The 25688-nt window shown below is 43.1% G+C and overlaps 2 non-coding genes across 2 annotated transcripts; both read right to left on the bottom strand.

Annotated features, from left to right (window-relative positions):
• Positions 1–2263: 2263 nt before the first annotated feature.
• On the bottom strand, positions 2264–2401 carry LOC119943053. The gene has a single exon (XR_005455538.1). It is a non-coding gene; the product is annotated as a small nucleolar RNA SNORA7 (small nucleolar RNA).
• A 20327-nt stretch (positions 2402–22728) lies between these two features.
• Positions 22729–22866, bottom strand: LOC119943027. The gene has a single exon (XR_005455513.1). It is a non-coding gene; the product is annotated as a small nucleolar RNA SNORA7 (small nucleolar RNA).
• Positions 22867–25688: the final 2822 nt, after the last annotated feature.

The raw sequence follows: 25688 nt of genomic DNA, 5'->3' as shown, positions 1-25688 counted from the left end.
AATCCCAGTAGAGTCTGACAAAGCTGGAAAGATCCATGGCTGGTAGGCAGCTTGCCAGTAAACCTGAGGTTGGGTGGGGGAGGGGGTGTTAACCAAGGATAATCATGATAATTACAGCAGGCTGTTTCTAGGCTTGCCGGCTACCACCTGTTCTCATGTGACCGGGAAAGTCCTGATGGGATGAACACAATGTTATTTATGCCATGAAATGAAAAATGATCTTTCCTGTTCAGACAGATGCTGAAAGGTCAAAATAAGGAAGGAAAAAGGTTGACCCATTTCTAAAGTCTCCTGTGGTATAAAAATGCACTGAACAAGGTAAGGAGAAGGTTACATGGGCTTTCGACTCGGGGAATCTTGTTCTTTTAAGGGTAGAAGGATGCAAAGAATGGACAAACAGCCCTGTTGCACTCCATCCCAATTATAAATCTTTCCCTGAAGTTATTCCCGAATCTGCCATTCCCCCAGGATAGAATGATAAAAATCTCAAACCTGGGAGAGGTGTCTTCCAATTCCTCCCTCCGCATTTAGATAGGACTACACCTTACAGTGATAGGGAAATAAATAGTCACAACACAACTCTCTGTCCCCAAATCTCCATCCAAGTCAAGCAGACACTGTTGGCGACCATGCAGGCCAATCAGATTTCAAATTAAAATAAAAGCTCATACTCTCCCTGGTGGAAGAAGATACCCCTATTTTGAGTTAGCAACCCTTTATTTCCAGTCTGCCTCTTGTTGGTCTCCATGAAGGAAAACCTCCCAGCGTATCCGAGACTACATAATTTGTTCTCCCTTCTCCAGGGCTCTTTCATGTTTGACCTGTCCAGATATGATTGGTATTTTTTCAGAACTATTTTGATCTGAGGAAAAATGGTGTGCAGAGAAACTGTGACTCACACTTCAAAAGCTTTTTGTTTAAGTGTTCCGGCTGTATCGCCTCCTGTGTTTATAATTTCAATCACCCATCTTTGTGTTGTACTGGATGCCTTTTCACTAGAATTAGTCCTTTGGCTGTGACACGAGAAGCACTATTTCTCAGACAGAGCTAAAATGTTTTTGACAGGAGCTTTCTCAGACATCACTTTGTGAAATTCCCACTGCCATCTGCCTGCAACTATTTCAGCAGGAAGAACTGACATCATTGTTCTGGAGAAGGAGGTTCAGAGAGAGTGGGGAAAGAAAACAAGCTATAGAAGCTTATAAATACAGATGCCAGGGTATAAGTATATACAGATTTCAGACCATTCCTTGAGAACAGAGCACCCTGAAATCTGCCAGACGGCTGTCTCCTGGCTCTCAGTTCCTCTCTGAACCCTAGCTAATTAGTCGACATTAAGTAGACTAAGTGATGACTTCAGGAATCCAGGTCTGTGTCAGGTGATTGCAATTCTGACTGACAAAGGGTAACTGACAGGTGTTGTTCTCCCCCTTTGAATCTACCTGCTGGTTTTCAAATCTGTGCAACAGAGTATATTTAAATGAGTTCTGTAAAATGTGGAGATAAATTCTCTTTGAAGGAACACCAACTCTAAAGCCAAATAAATGCGGGGTTAAAAGTTAGATTTGCAATGGTGGAAAGTAGGAAGCATTTCTTTGTTTACTTGGTTGCCAATTAATGGCATTTATTGAGTGCTTACCATGTGCAGAGCACTGTACTAAGCACCTGGGAGAGTGTTCCCAACAGAGTTGGGAGACCCGGTCCCTGCTCACAAGAAGATTATAGTCTATGTGCGGGATCACAGTTCGGGGAGATTTTTAGGCAGGCCCTCATTTTACAACTTGGTTGTCAGATACTAAAATTACTCTGTTATATCCAACTTTCCCAAGCACTGAGTATAGTGCTCAGCTCAGTAAAGTGCTCAGTAACTACAATTGGTTGTTCCCATTTACTTGTTCCCATTTATTTGTTCCCATTTATTTGATGCTGAAGATCTACTTCAGCATCTTCAGTGACATCAGTTTTAGGGGAAACCACATCCTTGAACTCAGGTGGGTGTAGTAAGGGGAAAAACTTTCAGACAGTTCAACTTTTTAATAATAACATTCTTGTCTTATGCTGTCAAATCATCTCCAATCCATAGCAACTCCATGGACATATCTCTCCCAGAGCACCCCAAGTCCATCTGCAAAAATTCTGATAGTGTATCCATACTTTTCTTGGTAAAAATATGGAAGTGGTACCATTGTCTTATTCCACGCAGTAAACTTGAGTCTCCACCCTTGACTCCCATATCACGGCTGCCCAGCACAGGTGAGTTTTGACTTGTAGCAGATTGCTTTCCACTCACTAGCCACTGCCCAACTTAGAAATGGAATGGGTATGTCTCTGCTTGACTCTCCCTCTTGTAGCTGAGACTGATAGAGTACTGGAAACTCTTCAGATGTGATCCTGAGAGGAGTATAATAGTAGTAGGAATAGTATTTATTTATTGCTTACTATGTGAAAAGCACCATACTAAGCACTGGGAAAGAAATTTGCAGATGAGATAGGGACATGGCCCATGGCCTCATAACCTAGGAATGAGGCTGAAGAGGTGTTGATAACAGCCATGCAAGGAAAGGTGAACAAGTACATTAAAGTCATAAATGATGATGAATTTGAAAGAAGCAGCAGGATTTCAGAATCCACAGAGCTTAGGCAAACAGTCATATAAGTCACAGCTGGGGTTCTGCTGGTGACCTTCTTATTACCAGCTATTCCATTTAATAATAAATAATAATGATGGTATTTGTTAAGGGCTTACCATGTGCCAAGCACTGTTTTAAGCTCTGGCACTGTTGTCATTTCAACTCAACATTCAGCTACTGTTTGTGAGTTGCCTAATGTAAAGCTCCTTGGGTGCAGGGATCCAGTCTACCAACTATTATTACATTGTACTCTTCCAGAGCAATGTCCTAAATCATTCAATCAATCATATTTACTGAGTGCTTACTATGTGCAGAGCACTGTACTAAGCCCTTGGGTGAGTACAATGCAATAGAATTAGCAGACATTTTCCCTGACCATATTGAGCTTAAACAATACCCCTAAGCTGTGGTAAGATTAACTTCTTTGCTGTGCATTGCTCTCTGACATCATGACTTGTGTGGCCCAATCTTGCTAACTCATGTCAGGGTCAGTCAATCTGCCGATTTTTTTTTAATGGTATATATTAAGCGCTTACTCAGCTGTGTGACTTTGGGCAAGTCACTTCACTTCTCTGGGCCTCGGTTACCTCATCTTTAAAATGGGGATTAAGACTGTGAGCCCCACGTGGGACAACCTGATCACCTTGTAACCTCCCCAACACTTAGAACAGTGCTTTGCACATAGTAAGCACTTAACAAATGCCATTATTATTATTATTATCATTATTATTATTATTGAGCTCTTACTGTGTGCAGAGCACTGTACTAAGAACTTGGGACAGTACAATATAACAGACAAATTCCCTGCTTACAGTGAGCTTACAGTCTAGAGGGGGAGACAGACAGTAATATAAATAAATGAATGACAGATATGTACATAAGTGCTGTGGGGCTGAGAGGGGGGATGAATAAAGGGAGCAAGGTAGGGCGATGCAGAAGAAAAGTCAGACGCATGAAGAAAAGGAAAAGAGGATTTAATCAGGGATGGCCTCTTGGAGATGTGCCCTCAATAAGGCTTTGAATGTGGGGAGAGTAGTTGTTTGTTGAATATGAGAAGGGAGGGCATTCCAGGCCAGAGGCAGGATGTGGGCGAGAAGTCACGGGCAAGATAAATGAGATCGAGGTACAGTTATGTTCAATATGGCAAGTAGGTAAACCTAATGGAATCCCTAAGGGATTTTGATTAGATCTCAGTAGTGGGTTCAAGTTTCACAGTTGTTTGGAATGTGGTGTCCAGGGCATGTCTAGCAACTTTGTTGTATTCACCCAAGCACTCAGTACAATGCTCTGCACATAGTAAGGGCTCAGTAGATACCATTGATTATGTATCTCCAGACCTTCAGTGTAGTCTGAAACTTGTTAATAATAGTAATAATAATAATAAAAAGTATGTTATTTGTTTAGCACTTACTATGTGCCATGCACTGTTCTAAGTCCTGGAGTAGATACAAGGTAATCAGGTTGTCCCATGGGGGGCTCACAGTTTGAATCCCCATTTTACAGATGAGGTAAATGAGGCACAGAGAAGTGTCTTGCCCAAGGTCAGCAGCAGACAAGTGGTGGAGCCAGGATTAGAACCCAGGTCCTGTGACTCCCAAGCCTGGGCTCTTGCCACTAAGCCATGCTGCTTGTTGCCATATTGTCACCTCTGCCTCAGTTTCCTAACGAACAACCTACTTTTCTTGATTAGCTTTCTAATCCTTCCAAATTCTTTATCTTTCAGAGCATTAATAGACATTGGGATTCCTAGATAACAGGCTAACAACAATCAGAGGAATTTCTTGAGCTCTGACTGAATAAATGCAGTGCAGAGCACTGTACTAAGTTGTTAGGGGAGTAAAACTGAATTAGTAGACATAATCCCTGACCTCAAGGAGCTTGCAATCTAGAGGGGAAGACAGACACTAAAATAAATTACAGGTAAGGGGAAGCAACAGTCTAAAGTTGAACATGTAAGTGAAACTGAAGAAGTTGAGGTGGTGGGGGTTGGGCAGAGGGGGCAGGAAAGGGGAGGTATTAAGTGCCTAAGTGCCTTCTGTGTTAGAGGAAAGATTCACATTGCTAATGAAGATTATCAAATATGTTAAACATTTCTATGGTTTTCTTCCTATTTGGTTCAATAAATAATGATGATGAGGAAGATGGCGATGATATACCTTGTGAACCACTGTGGAGAGTATATACTCATTCAGCTTTCCCTCTAAGAAGCAGTGTGGCTCAGTGGAAAGAGCGTGGGCTTTGGAGTCAGAGGTCATGGGTTCAAATCCTGCCCCTGCCAATTGTCAGCTGTGTGACTTTGGGCAAGTCACTTAACTTCACCGGGCCTCAGTTCCCTCATCTGTAAAATGGGATTAAGACTGTGAGCCCCCCGTGGGACAACCGAATCACTTTGTAACCTTCCCAGCGCTTAGAACAGTGCTTTGCACATAGTAAGCGCTTAATAAATGCCATTATTATTAGTAGCAGTATTACTACCTAACCTTGTTCCCCTCCCACTACAACCCAGTCTGTACATTTCACTCCTGTAACACCAACCTATTTATTGAACTTCATTTTTTTTCTCTTGCCATCTATCCTTTACACCCTCGGTCCTACCTGGAAATCCCTCCTGCTTCATATCCAACAGACAACCACTCATTTGTTTCAAAACCCTACTAAAACCCCTCACATTCCCTCAGCCTATTCTCCCTCCCTTCTGCATCGCCTATGCAGAGTGTAAGCTCACTGTGGGCATGGAATATGTCTGTTACATTGCTATATTACACTCTCCCAAGCGCTTAGTATAGTGCTCTGCACACAGTAAGCATTCAATAGATACGATCGACTGACTCTACCACTTAAGCACTTTGATACCCCACCCCCAGGCTCAAAGCTTTTACATACATATCCTTCTACTCTGCCACTTCCCATACCTATTTTAATGTCTGTCTCACCCACTACACTGTAAGGTCTTTGAGGGCAAAGATTATGTCTACCAACTCAATTGTACTGTACTCTTCCAAGCACTTAGAAGAGTGCTCTGCAATCAGTAAGTGCTCAGTAAATACCAGTGATTGATTGAGTGGCATACTGAAGAGAGTTTAAACGTCCACCCAGATTATGTGTATGCCATGGATCGATGGCAACTCAACTACTCTACCTTACCCAAGCAAGGATGAGGCCCGACAAAGGCTCAGTACAGTATATTGCATTTAGTGAATGCTCAAAGAATACTATTGCTATTATGACAAAACATTAAAAAGCAACAAATGTGTGAAGACACCACCGCCATTTCCATCTTCAAGGAGCAAGAGAGAAAGCTGGCAGTGGAAGCTCGATGTGGGCAGTAAATGTCCCTGTTTGTTGTTAAGTTGTACTTTCCCAAGTGCTTCTGCAAGCAGTAAGTGCTCAATAAATACGACTGAATGAATGAATGAATAATTTCATTCATTCATTAAATCAATTGTATTTATTGAGCGCTTACTGTGTGCAGAGCACTGTACTAAGCACTTGGGAAGTACAATTTGGCAACATATAAAGACAGTTCCTACCCAACAGTGGGCTCACAGTCTAGAAGGGGGAGACAGAGAACAAAACAAAACATATTAACATAATAAAATAGATAGAATAAATGTGTACAAGTAAAATAAATAGAGTAATAAATATGTACAAACATATATACAGATGCTGTGGGGAGGGGAAGGAGGTAAGGTGAGGGGGATGGGGGGAAGGAAGGAGGGTGCTCAGTCTGGGAAGGCCTCCTGGAGGAGGTGAGCTCTCAGTAGGGCCTTGAAGGGAGGAAGAGAACTAGCTTGGCGGATGTGGGGAGGGAGGGCATTCCAGGACAGGGGGATGACGTGGGCCAGGGGTCGATGGTGGGACAGGTGAGAATGAGGCACGGTGAGGAGATTAGTGGCAGAGGAGCGGAGGGTGCGGGCTGGGCTGTAGAAGGACAGAAGGGAGGTGAGGTAGGAGGGGGCGAAGTGATGGAGAGCCTGGAAGCCTAAGGTGAGGAGTTTCTGCCTCCCCATGTTCCAATATCCACCATTGCTGGAATATCCCTCCAGTACCAAAGTACTTTTGAAAATGTTGCCAATCCCATTGCTCATCACACACTTCTCTTTTTTTAAAAATGGTATTAAGTGCTTACTATGTGCCAGGCACTGTACCTAAATGGTGGGGTAGATACATGATAATCAGGTTGGACAGAGTCCATGTCCCTATCGGGCTCACAGTCTTAATCCCCATTTTACAGATGAGATAACTGAGGTGCAGAGTCATTAAGAGACTTCTCCAAGGTCCCACAGCACATTGACTCCAAGGCCTGTGCTCTTTCCACTAGGCCACACTGGCCGTGATCTTTGCTGCCTGGCAGGTGAGGGAAAATTGAAGGGAATAAGATCTTGCCCCTGTTTTTTGGTCAAGTTTACAAAAGCCATTGACCCCATCAACCGACCCAGCACCCAAAACGGTGGGAAAGTGAGCAATGTCAAGCCCCTGAGCCCCTGAGAGAGAGTCTGGCACCTGGGTAACCCTGAGGTTGCTGATAAGAGGGGGGATGGTCAGCAAGTGAAGCAGGATGGTGTAGTGGGTACAGCACAGGCTTGAGAGTCAGAAGGTCATGGGTTCCAATCCTGGCTCTGCCACTTGTCTACTGTGTGACTTTGGGCAAGGCAATTCACTTCTCTCTGCCTCAGGTGCCTCATCTGTAAATGGGGATTGAGACTCTGAGCCCCACATGGGACAAGGACTGTGTCCCACTCAATTTGCTTATATTCACCCCAGCTCTTATCACAGTGCCTGGCACATAGTAAGTGTTTAACAAATACCATTATTATTATTATTATTATCCAGCTATCATGATACTCTTGGACACAGTAGTCACTATGAGTGTTCAGGCAGTAGAATCCCAAAGCAGAACTCAGACCTACCCCTGTGGGAAACACATGTTTCTCAATGTTGAAGGCAGCAGGAGAGAGTTTTTTTTTCCAAGGTGAGAACTCATGCACTTTGTGAGTGTCTCAAGACAGTTTGGAGACTTGAAATTTTGCCCTGGGCAAACATAGAGTCTTATTTCTAAGGTTTAGCTTGGCTCACGTTCATATATGGCTCACAAAGCTTCTGGGACCTTAGCTCTTGCAGTATCATTGAAGGGACCTGGGATGAAAGTAACACCCCACCCCCCCCCCAAAAAAAAAAAACCCAACCCAAAACAACAGCAACAATAACAATGAGATTCATTGAAATTGAAATTGTTATTATTATTGTATTTGTTAAGCACTTACTATGTGCCAGGCATTGTGCTAAGCACTGGGGTGAATACAAGCAAATTGGGTTGGACACAGTCCCTATCCCACGTGTGGCTCACAGTCTGCACCCCCATTTAACAGATGAGGTAACCGAGGCAGAGAGAAGTGAAGCGACTTGCCTTAAGGTCACCAGCAGACAAGTGGCAGAGCTGGAATTAGAACCCATGACCTTCTGACTCCCAAGCCCATGCTTTATCCACTATACCATTACTTAAAAGTTTTGAAATAATGATATGAAAGAAGTAGCCCTATAGGGTTTGGGGGAAGTGGCATACTTGAAAAACAGTTTGGATGCTCTCAAATATTTCTTAGCATCCTTGGATTCTCTATTGGCTAATAAAAAAGTAAATTAAAAATTATTGGCTGTGCAAATAGGTTGGAATGACAGACCAGTATTTCAGGCAAGGTTTATTATTACTCAGGTGCTGATAGTGTCAAATATCTTTTCTTGGAACTTTTCAATTTGAAAAGTGAGGTAACATCATGTTTGTGTAGCATTGTGTTTGATTCTCTTGTATCAAACTCATAGCACTTATCACAGTCCTCAGAGTATATTAAGCAGTTAAATACCATGATTAGCATTAGTGTTATTAGTTTGATTTAGTCTTAGAAGTTAAAGAAAAAATGGAACATACAAACTAAGTTCTAAACCCGGTCAGAGAATCTGCACCAAAACATGAAGTGTTGCTGAATGTTTGCCAAAGGACATCTTCACTCTGAGTGACACACCTAGAAACCCAAAAAGTTTTGGAAACACCCTTTCCAATAAACAGCTGAATGATTTTTTGCAACACTTCTGACAGCTGTTTCCCGTAAGAAGCCATGGGTGGAAGTGATGGCAAAATGTTTGAGTGATGTCACAGCCCTAAAATAAACATCTGTGTTAGCCACAGAGTTGGAAGCAGATTCTTGCATTTTGGAAACAGACACTGGTGAAAGAAACTTCTGCAGAGGAAAAAATAAAAATAAGAGTCACACATTTCTGCTGTTATGTGCAGTGAAGAAATATGTATACCTCCTGGAAAGGAGACATACCTTCTAAGGATACCACCCCACATTGCTTGTTCCTTTTCCCCACTAGCTCTTGTTTCCCCTATTCCCTTTCCCTTTCCCTTCTGCATAACTCTTGTACTTGGATTTGTACCCTTTATTCACCCTGCCCTCAACCCCAAAGCATTTAAGTACATAGCCACAGTTTATTTTAATCTCCCCATGGGCAGGGAATATGTCTATTAAATGTTATATTGGACTCTCTATAGGGCTAAATTCAGTATTCTATACACAGTAAGAGCTCAGTAAATACTATTGATTGATTGATTTTTATCCTCTACTGGGTGGACCCTGAGGTGATGGGGTCAGCGAAGTTTAGTACCTGGTCACTGGAGACTGGTCATATCCTCAAACCATTAATGCATGACCCAGCTTATAATAATAATAATGATAATGATGGCATTTGTTAAGCACTTACTATGTGCAAAGCACTGTTCTAAGTGCTGGGGGGGATACAAGGTGATCAGGTTCTCCCGTGTGGGGCTCACAGTCATCATCCCCATTTTACAGATGAGGTAACTGAGGCTCCGAGAAGTTAAGTGACTTGTCCAAGGTCACACAGCAGATGTGGCGGAGCCGGGATTCGAAACCCATGACCTCTGACTCCAAAGTCCGTGCTCTTTCCAATGAGCCACACTGCTTAGAACTAAGTCTCAGGTCTCCAAGATAAATGAGATAGAGGAGTCCTGGGCTATGGAGCCTCCAAGCTTGGAGATTTTAAAAAAGGAAGTGAATAGTTTTGAGTCCAAGTTGTTTTAATTTCCCTCTCTGGAGACAGTGGACTAGGCCAGATTACACCCTCCCATATCTTTAGCTCTAGGATCCTATGATCCAGTGATTCATGAAAATGTGGCTGTGTAAGGTATAATTATAGTAGTACTGGTGGTATTCATTAAGTGATTACAAAGTGCTAATTCTGGGCTGATACAAGATTATGAGACCATAACCTGTACACTTTCCACTAGGCGACATTACTTCTCCTCTCACTCCTTTCTTTCTACCAGAAAGGTTCCCGAACTACTGACTTCCTGGCCCAAACCTCACATTTGGGCTGGTAAGGGTGTAGAGAGATACGAAGGAAGTTGGTCTTGGAAGCTGGAGCTTTGGAGATCAAAAATTATTTGAGATGATGGATGCTCTTTAAACAGAATCCTCCCTAGATTCCCCTTTCCCTAGTCATATTCAAAAATATACTTATTGAATCCTACTGGCCTTCTTGGGGCAGACACGACAGCAGATTAAAAAAAATTCAGGGAATCTACTTGCATTTTAACAGTGCTCACAATAGTCAACCCGTAAATCTGCCAACATTGGCCGGATTTTATATTAAAATTTACTGTTGCAATCCCACTGAGGTGAGCTGAAAAACATTGAGTTCATTCAGTCAGTCATATTTATTGAGTGTGTAATATGTGCAAAGCACTATACAAAGCACTTGGGAGAGTAGAATACAACAAACAGAAACCTTCCCTGCCAAGCTCACAGTCTAGAGATTGAGTATGCAAAGAGGATGACTTTTCTTCCATCCCCTATCATTCCCTGTATTTGATTCCTGGGGCTGAATTTTTAACAGAGGAGATTCCGTGGTGTCATGGGCAGCCTGGAACTTGTTTTAGGGATCCAGGCTACCCAGTTGACCACCTGGACTTAATAGAGAGGTGTTCTTTGATCCCTTGGCACATAGGCTGCAAGGATGTGGGGGCTCTCTGGTATTGTCCCAAGCTTGCCAAACAGTGCTTAATGACTGTAAGCTCATTGTGGGCAGGGAATGTGCCTGTTTATTGTTATATTGTACTCATACGGTGCTTTGCACAGAGTAAGTATTCAACATATATGATTGACTGACTGAATCCCCAGGGGAGATGCCCAAGGGCCCAGAAACATAGACCTCTCCTATTGCTGAGTGAAAACTATCATCTGCAATGCTTGAATGGAGATTGGGAGGTGGGGACATGACTGAGGAAGCTCTCCTGAAGAGCTTGCATTCTTATCCAGGCTCTGCCACTTGTCTGTTCTGTAATCTTGGGCAAGGCACTTAGCTTCTCTGTGCCTCAGTTACCTCATCTGTAAAATGGGGATTAAGACTGTGAGCACCATGTGGGATAGGGACAGTGTCTAATCTGACTAACTTGTACCTACCCCAGGATTAGAACAGTGCCTGGCACATAGTAAGCACTTAACAAATACCATTAAAAAGAAAATTATGAGTGACTCCGTAGGTGACACGAGATTGTCAACTCCTAGAGAATGATGTTGAAAGTAATGGTACTTGTTCACTATGTGCCAAGCATTGTATTGAACTGTGGGGTAGTTACCAGATAATTAGGTAAAACACGTTCCCTAATCCAACACGTTCCCTAATCCACATGGAGTTCACAGTCCAAGTAGAAAGGAGAATAGTTATTGAATTCCCATTCTACAGAGAGGAAAGTGAAACCCAGTGAAGTTGTGACTTACCCAACATCACACAGCAGGCAACTGACAGAGCCAGGATTAGAACCCAGTTCCTCTGACTCCCAGGTCTGTGCTCTTTCCCCTAGGCCACCCTGCTTCTTTAGCTCTTTAAACTGGTGCAAGTAGAAGAGTAAGTCACCACTGCGTGGTCTGTGGGACTTGGGAGAACTTAACCAGCGTGGCTCAGTGGAAGGAGTATGGGCTTTGGAGTCAGAGGTCATGGGTTCAAATCCCGGCTCCACCAATTGTCAGCTGTGTGACTTTGGGCAAGTCACTTAACTTCTCTGTGCCTCAGTTACCTCATCTGTAAAATGGGGATTAAGACTGTGTAAAAAAAAGATATTTTCCTGGATCTTAACCAAGCATTGCTTAGTATAATGACTGAAAGAGTATCTAAGGACAGAATGAGGGAGGATCTAAATTGAAGGAATGGATAGGACGTAAATGTGTGGACTCCATGAAATGACAGGGAGAGTGGAATGAAATTCCCAGAAGATGGAGAACTAGAGGCTGGGAATTCCTTACAAGTGGAAATCTAAAAACAGCAATGAGACTATTTCCAACAAAGCTGGGAGTCTATTTCCAATCTGGAAATGCTAGGATTGTGATTGGTGTCAGAGTCTACCCAGGGGCTTTGGAAATGACTCAGCACTCAAGTGCTTTGAGAGCTCAAGTAGGCTAAAAGACAGGATTAGACTGGCCGCTCCCCTGAGCTGGGACTGTGGATTGTGGTGGAGAGGGGAATTTCTTCTCTATCTTAATGTGAATGGAAGTGAACAGGCCATCTGAGCTTTGGAGGATCTTGATTAATTGATAAATTCAACGACTGGCTGTTGGAAAAAAGAAAAACTGGATTTGTGTTCATAATTGGAATCAGAGAGCTGGCAGAGAGGACGATGAGGCTGACAATTCATTCAGGAAATAATCTTTTTGATAGATTCCTGACCTCATGGTCTAACCTTTGTGCTACCCACCAAACTGCTGAAACGATCAGTAACCAGTCCCTACCTATGCACATTAGCTGGGATTTATCTAGGATTCTTCAGCCTCATCTTGTTTCAACCAGCAACTAAAACTGCATGTAGGCATAGAGCAGCCCCTCCCCAGTGCCGTTCTGGAAAACATGAAAGATTTACGATCAGTCAATGGTATTTATTATGAGCTTACTGTGGGCAGAGCACTGTATGAAGCACTTGGGAAAATATAGCAGAGTTGGTGTCATCCTCGACTCCATTCTCTCGTTCACCCCTCACACCCAATCTGTCACCAAAACCTGCCAGTTTCACCTCCGCAACATCACCAAGATCCACCCTTTCCTCTCCATTCAAACTGCGACTCTTCTGGTTCAATCTCTCATCCTATCTTGACTGGATTACTGCATCAGCCTCCTCTCTGATCTCCCATCCTCCTGTCTCTCCCCACTTCAGTCTGTACTTCACACTGCTGCCTAGATCATCTTTGTGCAGAAATGCTCAGGGCATGTCACTCCCCTGCTCAAAAATCCCTAGTGGTTGCCTGTCAACCTACGAATCAAGCAAAAACTCCTCACTCTCGGCTTCAAGGCTCTCCATCACCTCACCCTCTCCCACCTCACCTCCCTTCTTTCCTTCTACAGCCCAGCCCACACCCTCCACTCCTCTGCTGCTAACCTCCTCACTATGCCTCATTCTCGCCTGTCCCACCGTCGACTCCTGGCCCATGTCCTCCCCCTGGCCTGGAATGCCCTCCCTCTGCACATCCGCCAAGCTAGCTCTCTTCCTCCCTTCAAAGCCCTACTGATAGCTCACCTCCTCCAGGAGGCCTTCCCAGACTGAGCACCCTCCTTCCTTCCCCCCCATCCCCCTCACCTTACCTCCTTCCCCTCCCCACGGCACCTGTATATATGTTTGTACATATTTATTACTCTATTTTACTTGTACATATTTACTATTCTATTTATTTTATTTTGTTAATATGTTTTGTTGTCTGTCTCCCCCTTCTAGACTGTGAGCCCACTGTTGGGTAGGGACCGTCTCTATATATTGCCAACTCGTACTTCCCAAGCGCTTAGTACAGTGCTCTGCACACAGTAAGCGCTCAATAAATATGATTGAATGAATGAATGATTCTACTGCATGCTCCCAAACACCTAAATACAGAACTCTGCACAGAGTGGGCAGTCGATAAATACTTAAGATGATGATGATCCAGTCAGACATAAGCCTGATGAAATAGGGAATTACTGAGTAGAAATAGCACCTAGGAAAAAAATCCAAGGTCCTGGTTAGTTTTATTTGACATTCCTGTTGAAGAGAGTGGTTACTTCTGCTAACATTAATGGAATGATGAAAAAATATTTGAAGTAAACATTTCAGAAGAAAAACGCCCTTGCTTTATTGTGACTTTTTCTGCCCGTTAGTTTCTTCCTTCACTTTGGCTCTCTGGTCATTTTAACTCTAAGTGCTCTGTTGCTCGAGTATTCCTTGATGTAATTACCAATTCATCTATTTAGCAAGTCCTCACCCCTGGGTTCCTATCTTTTTATGTAACATCAGAGGCACATTGCGGAGAGAGTCAATCACAAGCAAAAGAGAACAGGGAGGCTTAAAGAGATCACTCACACAAAGAAGTGACTCGGGCTCACAGGAGCGGAGTTTATGTGCATTAAGCAGAGGAGAATGAATGGCAGAAAACACTCAGCTCTTCACACAGAGAACTGGTAAGATTAGCAGACCAGATGGAAAGAGGACGTGAATGAGAAAATGGGATGGAATATTTCCAAGGAGCATTTCCAACTCAAGACAGCTGTCGGAGATTGAATCTTTGAGAGTCCATCCTGATTTTGGTATTTAATCAATCAATCAGTCATATTTATCAACCATTTAATACATGCAGAGAGCTATATCAAGCACTTGGGAAAGTACAATATAACTGAGTTGGTAGACATGTTCCCTTCCAGTAAGCCCTGTGGAGTTCGTCTAAGGCAATCACATATTAACGCTGGGATCAATGATTCCACCCGTAAAATGGGTTTTTTGGCTCATGGGTTGGTATCAATGTGTTTTTCTGAAGAACCATGTCGTTTGTTCTTTTTTGCTGTACTTGTACACATGGTCAGTTCAGCATCTTCAATTACAGTGTTGCTGCAGCTACTCAGAAAGGCCTGCAGGCTGCTCTTGGCTCCAAGGATGTCCCAGAAATGCTGGTGCTTACCCACTACATCTAATAATAATTATGGTATTTGTTAAGCATTTTACAGTGTGCCAGGCACTGTTCTAAGTGCTGAAGTGGATATAAGCAAATCAGGGTGGACACAGTCCCTGCCCCACAAGGGGCTCACAGGCTCAATCCCCATTTTACAGATGAGGTAACCAAGGCACAGAGAAGTGAAGTGACTTGCCCAAGGTCACACAACTGACAAGTGGCGAAGCCAGGATTAGAACCAATGACCTTCTAACTCCCAGGCCTGTGCTCTATCCACTACACCATGCTGCTAGAGTAGTGCAAACATCATTGCCTCAATCCAGGAACCCAAAGGAAGAAATAGTTTGTAACTGAAGTGGAAAAACATTTCTGTCTCATCTGCACCCACTGAAAGAGGAAGGGAAGAAAAGAATGACTGGAAAGCTCCATAGAAACACATTCCTAACTCTGGCTAGTTTTAGGAATTTCCCTTCACATGCAATTTGTGTTTACAGAGGAAATCTATTTAAAGGAAGAGGAGAGTCAGGATGGTTTTCGCGGAATGCTGGCTAACACTCTTCATTCAACCATATTTATTGAGAGCTTACTGTGTGCAAAGCACTGTATTAAGAACTTGGGAGAGTACAGTATAACAATAAACAGACACATTCCCTGCTCACCTGGGCCCCATCCATGATCTCACCCTATTTGGAATTTATCTGAAGACACAAGGACACACACACACACACACACACACACACACACACACACACACACACACTCTTTATCTCTCTCTCTCTCTCCCCCACCCCCCCCCCAGCAAAACGAAGAGCTCTACAGCTTGTGTGTTGCGGAGGAAGGCATTCTCCCCCACCATGCAAATATGTTTTTTAAAAAAAATATTTTATGGTATTTGTTAATTACTATGTGCTGGGATAGATATAAGATAATTGGGTTGGACGGTCCCTATGTCACATGGGGATCACAGTCTTCATACTCATTGATTAGGTAAGTGAGGCACAGAGAAGTTGAGTGAATTGCCCAAGGTCACTCAGCAGAAAAGTGGCAGAACCGGGATCAGAACCCAGGTCCTCTGACCCAGTGTTCCTTCCACTAGGCCATGAGGTTTGTCCAAGTTTCACCCTTCCTCCAAATATTCTCCATACTTCTAAAGGAGATACTTTATTTAGCTTATGTCTATGTCTTTCCTTTTTCCAAATTTGTGGAGTTACTGCAGCTGCCATTGCTTTTAAAGATAGCAGATTTGGATAGTTTCTAAAGTGCAACTAAAATATTGCTTTATAGAAATCAGGCAGGCTTAGCAAGGCCTGAGGCAAAAATAAAATCCTGTGAAAAAGTTCTGTGATGGAAACCACAAACTCTGGTTATGTTTGGGAGCCCTGCTAGTGTGCAGACCTTTGTTCGGGAGGCGTGAGAGGAAAAAGAAAACAAGAGTTGCAGGATGTCACTATGGTTTCTGATTTTCGATTCAAAGTCAGCGTGGCTCAGTGGAAAGAGCACGGGCTTTGGAGTCAGAGGTCATGGGTTCAAATCCCGCTCCGCCACTTGTCAGCTGTGTGACTTCAGGCAAGTCACTTAACTTCTCTGTGCCTCAGTTCCCTCATCTGTAAAATGGGGGTGAAAACTGTGAGCCCCACGTGGGACAACCTGATCACCTTGTAACCTCCCCAGCACTTAGAACAGTGCTTTGCACATAGTAAGCACTTAATAAATGCCATCATTATTAAAGTCATGTCTAAGTTGAAGCTCATAACTGAGCCAGTAAAAGGGGGCAGAGGACTTGATAGTAAAAAGGAGAATTTCAGTCTTTGAACTCATCAACAGGTGGGTTGTTTGGGAAATGGAGCTGAGGAAATGGAAGTAAGGGGGAAAATCAGGGAATGAAGAGGGTTATGGTACCCTTAATTCATAAAGTATGAGATAGGTTGGAGCAAAAGGTGACCTATTCCTGAGGAAGAAGAGGATTCAGGCATAAAATCTGGGGGTTTTCCCCTCATAGAGGAAATGAGAACAGTCACAGAACCAGGAGAGACAAAGAAATGTGACTGTCAGCAGGTGAGCATCCAAGGGAAAACACTTCCATATCGAGATCAGGTAAAGAAGGAAGGATCAATGGAATGAGATCAGTGGAAGGGGTTTGAACCATTCAGCTCCTACCAGTCCCATTTCAGGCAAGGTGCCTGAGCCCCTGGGAAAGGGACTGTGTCTGATCTATCTTGAACCTACCACAGCGCTTAGCACAGTGCCTGACATAAAGTAAGCATTTAACAAACACTATTATTGTTATAATTATTAATAATTAATAATACAATGTGCTGGAAGCTTGAGTTTTCCCTCCTCAGTTTTCTTGGGAGGGATGAGAATTCCCCCATGGTCACTCCCTAGCAGTCAATCAGTGGTCTTTATTGAGTGCTTACTGAGGACAGAGCAATGTACTATAACATAGTTGGTAGAAATGTCCCCCATGAGTTTATAATCTAGAGGGGGAGACAGCTATTAATCTAAATAAATAAATTATGGATGCATACATAAGTGCTGAGGGGTGAATAAAAGGAGCAAATCCAAATGCAAGGGTGTTGCAGAAGGGATTGGGAGAAGAGGAAGTGAGGGCTTAGTCAGGGAAGGCCTTTCAGAGTAGTTATGCCTTCAATAAAGCTTTAGTTATTATTTAACTAGAGTCCTACTTAAGCGATATCGGATGCATGCCAGATGCGGACTGGATGGGGGCAATTGTATTACCACAGCAGCCTCCCTCTAACCCAGCCTCTCATCTCTCCACCCTATTTCCCTTATGACTGCACTTGGGTCCAGACCCTTAAGCCCTCTAATATTACACCCACCAGTCTCACAGCACTTAGATACAGATTCTTATACTCCGCCGGTTTTCTGATCTGAAATTCATTTCAATGTCTATCTCTCCCACTAGATTTAATCTCTTTAAGGACAGTGATTTTGTCTACTTACTCTATAGCACTCCTCCAAGTGTTTATTACAGTGGTCTGTACATAGGAAGTCCTCAATAAATATTGATTGACTGATTGGTTGACAAAAAGAAGCCAGGTGTAGAGGTTTGAGGCTTGAGAACATTCATGAGCTCAGGAAGGAGAGTGAGATGGGGAAGAGAGAGAAAAAGAGAGAGAGAGTGTATTATGTCCACTCATGAGAGACCACTTTGGTTTGCACCCTTCTGAGAACAAAGGGAGAATCAAGCTGATTACATTTATGTTTAATGTGTTCATTCCAGCCATGCAAGTGATTACAGAACCAAAGATCCAGACCCTGAAGAAAATCAGCCTCAGCTTTAAAATTGAAATCATGTGCAAATCTTAAAATAATTCCCCTGAACTCCATCTTTCTATTTTATCCCCTTTATTACCCAGGAAGGAAGATGAGAGGGATTGATTTTTCTGAGGGAATTCAGAATTTTTTTTACTCTGGACAGACACATATTCTCTCAGCCCATTTGATACTGGAATGTTTTCAGAGGTGTTTATGGCCAGAATTGACTGATGAGTACATTGCCAAATGAATATAGGGCTAAGCCACTCAAGCAGTGATATTAATTGAGAGCCTACTGTGTGCAGAGCATTGTACTAAGCACTTGGGAGACAGAATACAGTGGGCAAACATGATCCGTGCCCTCAAAAAACTTATATTGAAGGCTGTTGAGCATTTTAAGGGGCTTTGAATCTGCTAATGAGGCTAGTTTTCTAAGAGCTGAAATGGGGTATGAAGCGAAGCTTTTATTTTTTGTATGGATGTTGTTATCGATATGCTGGGGACACTTGGAATTACAGTATTTCCTCCTGGGTATTCTCACCCAGCACTTAGTAGAGGATTCTGCACACAGTAAGCCCTCAACAGATACTATTACTACTACAGTGTCTCACAGCCTGAAGAATGTGCAGGTCTATTTTGAGGGGAAAAAGGCTCAAAGCTGAATATCTGGAGTCTGGTTCTTAGTTTGCAAGGGAATTCCTTTTAGCCTGGATTATCCTGAGAGTCAACATGTACTTTGCCATTTATTACACGGAAATGTTCTAGAGAGGGTGAATATTAAAGAGCAACTCCCTGAGTTGTTCAAGCTTGAGTGCACCAGTCAAAATGTGGGGCCCAAGAAGGTACTGAGTGTGGCAGGGAAAACCCCCATTGCTCCCACTGCAAGGGGTGTCAATAAATAGTTAAATAGAGGGCTGAGAGGAAATAGCAGAACACAATATCCATTTTTTTGTCCGTCAGGTGTTGCCTCTATTAAAACCCAAGCCCATTAGTCTGAGACCATTCACTCAATGTGGCTTCATGTCCTTTGAAAAAAGATTGCCAAGCTGTATGAGTTAAAACAAAGCATAGGCTTGTGACTTAATGTGTAGGTCTGATTTATCTAAATGATCCTGCTTATGGAAAAAAAACCCTCCCTCCTCCTTCTCCCCTGTCTCTTGGTTCTGTCTTTTTTCTTTTTCTCTGTCTTCTCTTTTTCTTTCTTCCCTCCTTCCCTTTTCCCTCTTCCCTTCCACTCTTTATTTATCTATCAGCCCTTTGTCTCCTTTTGCTCAGCTTTTCTTATCCGAGTCCTTCCTATTCCTGCACTTTCCCTCTCTATTTTCTTGTCTTGTTCTCCTTAATCATCACCTTGCCTTTTGCTGTTTCTCACTCTCACTTTGAATCTTAGAAAATTAAACATATTTCCTGCTTTTGTTCAGTTTCGATGCTGGACAAATACTGACTTTGCTGAAATTTCCACATGTTAGATCTCTTTTTAACCAGAATTTTTACAGGTTCCTGGTTTTCTATAAATATTGATATTCAGTAATAGTTCTAGAGTGAACACTTTATTATTATTTATTGGTGAAATTCAGCTAACGGCATTAGTGGCTTTCCATTACGTGCTTCCATTTTATATTTGAGAGGCGTTGCCTACTTATGATTCTTTATTCTGCGTTTCTAGACAGGCCCCAGATAACTTTCTGAAGTAATTTCCTTCCCAGAAACCACCTTTCCTGCAATTAGTGAGCAATCTCCCCACTGTAATGTATGTAAGGCTGATCTTCCCTTCCTCTTCTGCAAGGAGTTTTTCTGCAATGGCCAGAGGGCATGGTGAAGGGACTTCAAGGATGCAGGGAAAATAGGCTGGGACAGCTGTAGTGTTCAGGAGGTGAGTTGAGGAGTATCATGAGGGAAGGAACTTCATTCTGTCAGTGACCTCTTTGACTTTGTAACTTGATCTCACCACTAATGACCTTGATGGTAACCCAGTGAATCTGTGAATGAGATGGTGCAGAGAGAAGAATCACGACAAGAGGGAGGATCAAGATGGGAGGGAGAACACTCTGGGTCTGACTGGTACTTAAGACTCTAAGATGATTCCCGCTGTAGACAATTTGATGACAGTGGCGAAGAAGCTACATTCTAGATTTCCCAGTCACTTCATTTCCTTGCACTTGGATCTGGGACCTCTGGCCATTTTTTATTTGCACCACCCTCAATCCCACAGCACTTATGTACATATCTTTAAAATACATATTGTAAGTTATTTATGTATTAATATTGGTCTCTCCCTCTAGACCATAAGCTCATTATGGGCAGGGAACATGTCTGCTAATTCTGTTGTACTCTCTCAAGTGCTTAGTACAGTGCTCTGAATATAGTTAAGTGCTCAATAAGTACCACTGATTGATGTCTTCATTCATTCATTCAATCGTATTTATTGAGCACTTACTGTGTGCAGAGCACTGTACTAAGCACTTGGGAAGTACAAGTTGGCAACATATAGAGATGGTCCCTACCCGAAAGTGGGCTCACAGTCTAGAAGGGGGAGACAGAGAACAAAACAAAACATATTAACAAAATAAAATAAATAGAATAAATATGTACAAGTAAAATAAATAGAGTAATAAATACGTACAAAGATATATACATATATACAGGTGCTGTGGGGAAGGGAAGGAGGTAAGGCGGGGAAGATGGGGGGGGAGGGGAAGGAGGGGGAGAAGAAGGAGGGGGCTCAATCTGGGAAGGCCTCCTGGAGGAGGTGAGCTCTCAGTAGGGCCTTGAAGGTAGGAAGAGAGCTAGCTTGGCAGATGTAGGGAGGGAGGGCATTCCAGGCCAGGGGGATGACGTGGGCTGGGGGTCGACAGCGGAACAGGCGAGAACAAGGCATGGTGAGGAGATTAGCAGCAGAGGAGCGGAGGGTGTGGGCTGGGCTGTAGAAGGAGAGAAGGGAGATCAGGTAGGAGGGGGTGAGGTGATGAGGAGCCTTGAAGCCCAGGGTGAGGAGTTTCTGACTGATGCGTAGGTTGATTGATAGCCACTGGAGATTTTTGAGGAGGGGAGTAACATGCCCAGAGCGTTTCTGGACACAGACAATCTGGGCAGCGGCGTGAAGTATGGATTGAAGAGGGGAGAGACAGGAGGATGGGAGATCGGAGAGGAGGCTGATACAGTAATCCAGATGGGATAGGATGAGAGCTTGAACGAGCAGGGTAGCCGTTTGGATGGAGAGGAAAGGACAGATCTTAGCAATGTTGCGGAGAGACCAATATCTGTCCATGGCACTCTCACTACCATGAGGGAGAAGCTGAGGGAGAATCAGAGATTCTAGAGCAGTGGTTCCCAAGCTCTTTTGCCTGAAAAGCACCCTTAGTCCCCTTTTTCTGTTTTCATGTGTCCTTGTCCCTCACTGAAAATTGGGCTTCCTTGCAGTACCTAATGCTGTGACAGATTTTGAATAATATTAATAGTGAATATTGACAGTTGATTAAAATAGTCACATTGAAACATGAAACAAAAATGGTTGATTTCTAATGCTCCTATATTTAAAAAAATATTTTCAGAGTAAAGAACCGCATCAAAATAGGTGATGTTCAAAATCCTTGATCACAAAGAAAATAGATATTTGGAAGTCAATGAAAAGTGCTCTGAACTTTTTTATACATATTGTTTAGGGAAACACTTGGCATTGAGGAGATTTATGGATGTGTTTTAGCTTATACACTCACACTTCTTTCACTGTCTATTCTTTCCCTGTTTATTTTAAAAGAAGGAAGAAAGAGAAAGCAGCTCCCCAAGTCTCCATGTCCAATTATCTCCTCTTATATCCCTGAAAGCAGATGTACCTTCCCACAAGATGTTAGATTATCTCCTTTGTGCATATCAGGTAACTATCCATTCTCTATTCATGGTGGGACATCTAAAGTGTGGAACATTTCTGAGGGATAATACCAAAACAAACGAGCAGTGGTGGGTTGAAAATCAATAGATCTAATGGTGAAAAGGAAGATGACTAGATAATGATCAAAGGAGTTCACTCTTTGGTTTTATGGGTTGTACAAAATCCGTACTCTCCAGCAAGATGAATGTCTCAATCAGTGGTATTTATGGAGCAATTACTGTATGCAGAGCAGTGTACTAAGTGCTTGGTAGAGAACTGTACATTAAGGTTGGTAGACATGATCCCTGCCCACAAGGAGGTTACAGTTTAGACCCATATGCATCAATAAAGCCTGCTCATTGTCATTAAATCTCTCTTTCCCATCTATCTACTCTCTCCATACATCCACTCGTCTTGTATTTTCCTGCCAATCCACTGTCTTCCTTTCCAATTCACTCTCTACCAGCCAAGCCTCCTTTTCTCTGACACTTCTATTCACTCTTTTCTAATACTCTTTCATCTGCCAATTCAAAGTCTTGCTCTCCAATCCCTCCATATTTCTTGAATATCTAATGCTGACTTCTCTTCATTTTTTCCCTTCTCTGCTTTTCTCTTCCTTTAATTTTATATGTACCTTTATTTCTTTCCCTTCTACCCTTTAGACCATAAGCATGTTGTGGGCTAGGTACGTGTCTCCAACTTTGTTATATTGTGCTCTCTTAAGTGCTTACAACTGTGCTCTGCACACAGTCTTATCTTATGCCGTCGAATCATTTCCGACCCATAATGACACCACTGACACATCTCTCCCAGAATGCCCTGCTTTCCATCTGCAGTCATTCTGGTAGTGTATCCATAGAGTTTTCTTGGTAAAAATACAGAAGTAGTTTACCATTGCCTCCTTCCTTGCAGTAACCTTGAATCTCTGCCCTTGACTCTCTCCCATGCCACTGCTGCCCAGCATGGGTGAGTTTTTACTTGTAGCAGATTGCCTTCCACTTGCTAGCCACTGGCCAAGCTAGGAATGGAATGGGTATGCCTCTGCTTGACCCTCTCTCCTGTAGCCGAGACTGGTAGAGTACTAGAAACTCTCCAGGTGTGACCCTGACAGGGGCTGTAAACAGTAAGAATTCAATAAATATTATTGATTGACTGTATTTCCTCCAGTATCTGTATCTTTTTCCCTTTTCCTCATTTATCCCTGTCACTACAACTCTCTGCAGGAACTCAATAAGTTATTCATTATAGGCAATTATTGCTTGATTGAGTGACTGTTGGGTGACAGGTCTCCTGAGAGGAAAAAAATCGGGGGGAAAAGAGGAAGAAGGAAAAGAAAATAGCAGAATGGGAGAGTGGAAAAATGAAAGAATGACAGAAAAGAAAAAAATACTAGGAAGAAAAAGGAGAAAAATAAACTATGAGGTCCCAACACAAGACGGAGGAAAATGAAACAGATATAGGACAGCTGATGCCTGATGGTAGAAAACTTCACCTTACTGTGTGGACTCATGGAACTAGGAAGCATCATGGCCTAGTGGTTAAAGCATGAGCCTGGAAGTCGAAGGATCTGGATTCTAATCCAGGATCTACCACTTCTTCTGTGTGACCTTGGGAAAGTCACTTAACTTTTCTGTGCCTCAGTTCTCTCATTTGTGAAATGGGAATTAAGTCTGTGAGCCCTGGGCAGGGCAGGTACTGTGTCCAACCTGTTATCTTTCATCTACCCCAGTGCGTAGTACAGTCCCTGGTGCATAGTAAGTGCTTAACAAGCACCATTAAAACAAAACAAAAACTTAACTAGGGCCTCTCCTGGGTGCCTAAGGGGAAAAGGAGAAGAGCCAAATGGTGGGAAAAGCAAAAATTGCATGACAGTCAGGCAAACTCTTAGGGTTCCAAAAACAGGAATGAAGCAAGATAAAGGATTCCTAGCACATCAATCACGTCTGCACTGCCCTCTCCTTACCTATAATAAGTCAGTACCTAATATTAAGTTTGTCTTAGGCTGATTAGAGTCCCAAATTGATTTTTTTTCCATAGAACATTTGCTTTGGAAATGCTCTTGCCCAGTTGAAACATGGGTTCTGATTCTAAGATGATTCTGAGATGGCATAACAAACATTCTAGTGGTGGACAAATTCTCCATCCACCTCTGCACATGGAAATGGGCATGTAAGGCCGAATGGGGGAGCATGGTGGAAACATCCCCAGCTAAAGAGTGATGATAATAGGAACGTTTTTCAACTGATACGTGCCGAGAAGCAGCCAGGCCTTGTGGAGAGAGCATGGGTCTGGGATTTCTTATCAATCAATCTTTTATTTTTATGGTATTTTTTAAGCACTGACTGTGTGCCAGGCAGGGACTGTACTAAGCACTGGGATAGAAACAAGTTGATCTGGTTGGACACAGTATCTCTCCCACATAGGGCTCACAGTCTTAATCCCCATTTTACCGATGAGGGAACTAAGGCACCGAGAAGTTTAGTGACTTGCCGAAGGTCACACAGCGGACAAGTGGCGGAGCCAGGGTTAGAACCCACGTCCCTCTGACTCCCAAGCCCCTGCTATATACACTGGGCCACCCTGAGCTACCCGTTTGCAGAGCAATGTACTAAGCAATTGAGAGAGTACGATATAACAGAGTTGGTAGACATGTTCCTTGTCCACAGTGAGCTTACAGTCTAGAAGGTGAGACAGACATTAATTTAAATAAATTGCAGATTTGTACATAAGTGCTGTGGGCGGAGGGTGGGTTAATAAAGGGTGCAAATTCAAGTGCCAGGGGCCTGCTATATGACTTTGGGCAACTCACTTATCTTCTCTGGGCCTCAGTTTCCTCGTCTGTGAAATGGAGCTTCACTACCTGTTCTTCCTTCTACTTAGTCCCATGAGAGACAGGGATTGCATCTGCCCTGATTATCTTGACACATAATAAGTGTTTAACAAATACCACAGTTATTATTATTATTATAAAGGGCACAGGATTGGGAGTCAGAAGACCTGAGTTCTAATCTCCATTCTTCCACTTGCCTACCGTATGACCTTGGGTAAGTCACCTAACCACTCTGGGCCCCAGTTTTCTCTTCTGTAAAATGGGGATAAAATGCCTTTTCTCCCTCTCCCTTAAACTGTGTGCTCAATGTGGGAAAGGGACTGTGGCTGATATTATGCAGTATCTACCTTGGTCCTTAGCAGAGTGCTCAGCAACAGAGTAAACACTCAATAAATACTACAATTATTATTACTTTTCACCATCCCTTGCCAGGCTCCTGGAAAAGGCAGGTCCCAAGATGAGAATTCACATAATTTCAATTCAGGGTAATGTTTGTGTATTCCTCTAGGCTTCCAAATAGCTCAAGTGCATCCTATCACAAAGCCCTGCCATTTGGGCAGGAGTCCAACTTCTTTATTTCAAATAAAAACCCGACACTGCTGTCTTTGCCGGCTCCAGGTCCCCACTGGTAACAGATGTCACTTTGCCATTCCCGAGAGTGGCCTGCCTCTCCGGAGCCAAGCAGTGGTGGTGGGAGGAGAAAGCCAAGGAGAAAGTTCTCTGTGGGAGCCATGCAGGGAACGATTGCGCTCTGGGCATTAATTTTGGAGCTGCAGAAATCCTTGCTGATGGAAATCATTTTTACAGGTGTTTTTGACGTGTCTATAACATCAAGTGCTCATTGCATTCTGATTAGGCAAATATCTGCTACGATCAGTGAATTGTGGGGGAATTTGGGGCCATTTTAGAGGGATTGTGACTTTTTTGGGGGAGGAGGGGGTAGTCAGAATGTAATTAGCCAAATGGGCAGCAAGAATCTTGGGATGATAAGGATCATGGCAACACTTCTTTGGCTGTGTAGAGTTCCTTTCCAACCCAGCAGCTGCAAGTAAACATCTCCACTCCTTCACAAGAACAAACTCCTGACCATTGGCTGTGAAGCACCC

Source organism: Tachyglossus aculeatus, chromosome 21 (genome assembly GCF_015852505.1).
Source record: "Tachyglossus aculeatus isolate mTacAcu1 chromosome 21, mTacAcu1.pri, whole genome shotgun sequence".
NCBI lineage: Eukaryota > Metazoa > Chordata > Mammalia > Monotremata > Tachyglossidae > Tachyglossus > Tachyglossus aculeatus.
Note: the sequence above shows the minus strand (reverse complement) of the source record. Positions and strands in the feature narration are given on the sequence as shown.